Source organism: Schistocerca americana, unplaced genomic scaffold (assembly GCF_021461395.2).
Source record: "Schistocerca americana isolate TAMUIC-IGC-003095 unplaced genomic scaffold, iqSchAmer2.1 HiC_scaffold_184, whole genome shotgun sequence".
NCBI classification, from domain to species: Eukaryota; Metazoa; Arthropoda; class Insecta; order Orthoptera; family Acrididae; genus Schistocerca; species Schistocerca americana.
Genome location: NW_025725889.1, coordinates 330,001 through 335,000, shown reverse-complemented (window position 1 = coordinate 335,000; position 5,000 = coordinate 330,001). Strand labels below are relative to the sequence as shown.

The following is a 5,000-nucleotide window of genomic DNA, read 5'->3' as shown; positions in this document are numbered from 1 at the left end:
TCAGCCAAGCCACCAACACCCACACATGTCCTACACAGGGGTGCACCCAACATCACAATACTGCCTCCTCTCACAGCACACAAACAATGGCAGGAATGAAAGACACAGGTCTGCCACAAGCATGGAATGAGAGCGCCGCCTGTCATGAGCCAAAGGTGCATCCTGACGTGGCAAATCAGATGATGCCGCAGGCATCCACTTACTATAATCACAATCAACAAACCGGCCGCCCCGCCCCGCCCCCCATTAAACCTTTCCTTACAACAATGTGTACCTTAACCTAACCTATATCGTACCGTAACCTAACCTATATCGTACCGTAACCTAACCTATGTCGTACCGTAACCTAACCTATGTCGTACCGTAACCTAACCTATGTCGTACCGTAACCTAACCTATGTCGTACCGTAACCTAACCTATGTCGTACCGTAACCTAACCTATGTCGTACCGTAACCTAACCTATGTCGTACCTTAACCTAACCTATGTCGTACCTTAACCTAACCTATGTCGTACCTTAACCTAACCTATGTCGTACCTTAACCTAACCTATGTCGTACCTTAACCTAACCTATGTCGTACCTTAACCTAACCTATGTCGTACCTTAACCTAACCTATGTCGTACCTTAACCTAACCTATGTCGTACCTTAACCTAACCTATGTCGTACCTTAACCTAACCTATGTCGTACCTTAACCTAACCTATGTCGTACCTTAACCTAACCTATGTCGTACCTTAACCTAACCTATGTCGTACCTTAACCTAACCTATGTCGTACCTTAACCTAACCTATGTCGTACCTTAACCTAACCTATGTCGTACCTTAACCTAACCTATGTCGTACCTTAACCTAACCTATGTCGTACCTTAACCTAACCTATGTCGTACCTTAACCTAACCTATGTCGTACCTTAACCTAACCTATGTCGTACCTTAACCTAACCTATGTCGTACCTTAACCTAACCTATGTCGTACCTTAACCTAACCTATGTCGTACCTTAACCTAACCTATGTCGTACCTTAACCTAACCTATGTCGTACCTTAACCTAACCTATGTCGTACCTTAACCTAACCTATGTCGTACCTTAACCTAACCTGTATTGCGCCTTAACCTAACCTGTATTGCGCCTTAACCTAACCTGTATTGCGCCTTAACGTAACCTGTATTGCGCCTTAACGTAACCTGTATTGCGCCTTAACGTAACCTGTATTGCGCCTTAACGTAACCTGTATTGCGCCTTAACGTAACCTGTATTGCGCCTTAACGTAACCTGTATTGCGCCTTAACGTAACCTGTATTGCGCCTTAACGTAACCTGTATTGCGCCTTAACGTAACCTGTATTGCGCCTTAACGTAACCTGTATTGCGCCTTAACGTAACCTGTATTGCGCCTTAACGTAACCTGTATTGCGCCTTAACGTAACCTGTATTGCGCCTTAACGTAACCTGTATTGCGCCTTAACGTAACCTGTATTGCGCCTTAACGTAACCTGTATTGCGCCTTAACGTAACCTGCATTGCGCCTTAACGTAACCTGCATTGCGCCTTAACGTAACCTGCATTGCGCCTTAACGTAACCTGTATTGCGCCTTAACGTAACCTGTATTGCGCCTTAACGTAACCTGTATTGCGCCTTAACGTAACCGATATTGCGCCTTAACGTAACCTATATTGCGCCGTAACGTAACCTATATTGCGCCGTAACGTAACCCACATTGCCCCTTAACGTAACCCACATTGCCCCTTAACGTAACCCACATTGCCCCTTAACGTAACCCAACACACGTTGGGCCTTAACCCAACACACGTTGGGCCTTAACCCAACACACGTTGGGCCTTAACCCAACACACGTTGGGCCTTAACCCAACACACGTTGGGCCTTAACCCAACACACGTTGGGCCTTAACCCAACACACGTTGGGCCTTAACCCAACACACGTTGGGCCTTAACCCAACACACGTTGGGCCTTAACCCAACACACGTTGGGCCTTAACCCAACACACGTTGGGCCTTAACCCAACACACGTTGGGCCTTAACCCAACACACGTTGGGCCTTAACCTGCTCTGTAATTGTCATACGACGCGTTAAATTAGTGTAGTGTTGCCTAACTGCAACCCCCGCAATATAGTTTGCTACTCGCACTGCCCGGTCCCCAGTGTATCGCTTCATGTTAAACACCTTGCAGCTATACACTGTAATGTGGATGGCAGCAGGACGTACATGCTCAATGCCCTTTGCAGTTGTTCATTGGCATTTGCAGTTGTTCATTGGCATTCGCATGTGCGAAGCACTTAGCCTACGCTGTGGTACGGCCTGTGTCAACTGTCCGCTGATGTTGTACGTCCAAATCACACACTGTACTGCACATTGGTCCTCATGTACTGAATGATACATCGTGGTACATGTGACCGTACAACGACTGCGCCAACAACGGCGAACCATGCGGTCCAAATGTTGTGCACTCAGCTACGTGTCGTCTCCCTATAAGAGCTGGATTGCAGTGTGGTATGCCCTGGATGGCGATCAGCATGAGCCGTCTGTTGATGTAGTGGCGCGTGTTGTCAGACGTAGTCGTCTCTTCTCACACACCGTGATAGCATGGTGCACTGCGTTCCACATCTGCGACATGCGACAGAGGCCGGTTGACAGTCGTTCGCGCAATGGACATCGCATACGTACGGGGGCCACCTTCCACGTGTTCGCGAAGCGTGCACATGTTGTTGCGTGTATGTGGGCAGACATAGTGTGTCGTGACACCTGACACAGGCATGCAACAATCGTTGAATTTGCAAATGGCGATGGACGCCTACGTTTGCTGGTGACGTTATGCAAATGAACAACTGGTAAACCGTTGTGGTGCGGTTGTTCTCGCTAGAGGTGAATCAGTGATGGCGACGATCGGTTGAGCTACCAACCGGTTGTTCCAGCGATACCCACCATGCCCACGAACGTGAATGGCATCTGGGTGTGAAGCGATACGCGGCGGTGGCTGGGTGGGACCGTCCCCGGCCGGTGAGGGGGGGCCTCCCGGCGTGCTGGCCGCGCGGTGCGTGGGCGCACGCGCTACAGCCGGCTGGTGGGGGCGGCCAGTGGCAGGCGCGCCGGCCGACGGAGGCGGCAGGCGGCGCAGCTGCGCGCCGGCGCACCCTGCACGCGGCGCCGTGCGGCCAAAGTAGGTCCTCGCGGGCCCGGTGCGAAGCGCGGTGGACATCTGCAGTGTGCTGGTCCGATTGAGGACTGTGTGCGCTGAGGATGCGCCGCCGCCCGGCGCTCGGCGCCGCGACGCCGTCTGCTGCTCGGTCGCCTCTGCGGTTCTCGCAGGTGGTTTGTATCGCAGCTGTGCGGACGTGTTGGCGCGTGCGCTGTGCTGGGAGAGTTCGCTTCGGCACCCAAGTGGGGCTTTTGTCCTTCTGTGGCGCTGGCGTTGGAGCTGCCGGTCACTGTAGGTGGCGCGTGTTGTCTCCCGCCGGCAATGCCACGACAGCACGCTCCCGGGCCTCTGTCGGCAGCGGCAAGCTCAGTTGGGAGCACGGGTGGTCGCACCTAAAGCGTCTACTCGCCAAACTCCGGGCGATTGCGCCTCTCTCGAACCCGACCAAGTACTTAGGACGGCGCTGCGCGCCGCCGGGACCTGAGAGGGTTTCGAGGTGTATTGTGCAGGGGAGCTCAGCCTCCTCCTGTTTGCAGAATAATTGAGCGGACGCTTGCGTGTTCGCGCGGGCCCCCGGGACACACTCCCGGGCGGCCGGCTGCTCAGCTCTAGTTGACGCAGCTCCCTGGTTGATCCTGCCAGTAGTCATATGCTTGTCTCAAAGATTAAGCCATGCATGTCTCAGTACAAGCCGCATTAAGGTGAAACCGCGAATGGCTCATTAAATCAGTTATGGTTCCTTAGATCGTACCCACGTTACTTGGATAACTGTGGTAATTCTAGAGCTAATACATGCAAACAGAGTCCCGACCAGAGATGGAAGGGACGCTTTTATTAGATCAAAACCAATCGGTCGGCTCGTCCGGTCCGTTTGCCTTGGTGACTCTGAATAACTTTGGGCTGATCGCACGGTCCTCGTACCGGCGACGCATCTTTCAAATGTCTGCCTTATCAACTGTCGATGGTAGGTTCTGCGCCTACCATGGTTGTAACGGGTAACGGGGAATCAGGGTTCGATTCCGGAGAGGGAGCCTGAGAAACGGCTACCACATCCAAGGAAGGCAGCAGGCGCGCAAATTACCCACTCCCGGCACGGGGAGGTAGTGACGAAAAATAACGATACGGGACTCATCCGAGGCCCCGTAATCGGAATGAGTACACTTTAAATCCTTTAACGAGTATCTATTGGAGGGCAAGTCTGGTGCCAGCAGCCGCGGTAATTCCAGCTCCAATAGCGTATATTAAAGTTGTTGCGGTTAAAAAGCTCGTAGTTGGATTTGTGTCCCACGCTGTTGGTTCACCGCCCGTCGGTGTTTAACTGGCATGTATCGTGGGACGTCCTGCCGGTGGGGCGAGCCGAAGGCGTGCGACGCGCCTCGTGCGTGCTCGTGCGTCCCGAGGCGGACCCCGTTGCAATCCTACCAGGGTGCTCTTGAGTGAGTGTCTCGGTGGGCCGGCACGTTTACTTTGAACAAATTAGAGTGCTTAAAGCAGGCAAGCCCGCCTGAATACTGTGTGCATGGAATAATGGAATAGGACCTCGGTTCTATTTTGTTGGTTTTCGGAACCCGAGGTAATGATTAATAGGGACAGGCGGCTGCATTCGTATTGCGACGTTAGAGGTGAAATTCTTGGATCGTCGCAAGACGAACAGAAGCGAAAGCATTTGCCAAGTATGTTTTCATTAATCAAGAACGAAAGTTAGAGGTTCGAAGGCGATCAGATACCGCCCTAGTTCTAACCATAAACGATGCCAGCCAGCGATCCGCCGCAGTTCCTCCGATGACTCGGCGGGCAGCCTCCGGGAAACCAAAGCTTTTGGGTTCCAGGGGAAGTATGG

General features: G+C 52.4%; 1 non-coding gene across 1 annotated transcript in view; it reads left to right on the top strand.

Moving 5' to 3' along the window:
* Positions 1-3,782: 3,782 nt before the first annotated feature.
* The window catches only part of LOC124573705, a 1,910-nt gene continuing 692 nt past the window's right edge, over positions 3,783-5,000 (top strand). Inside the window, exon 1 of the ribosomal RNA XR_006972081.1 lies at positions 3,783-5,000. This exon is cut by the window's right edge and continues 692 nt beyond it. This is a non-coding gene — a ribosomal RNA (small subunit ribosomal RNA).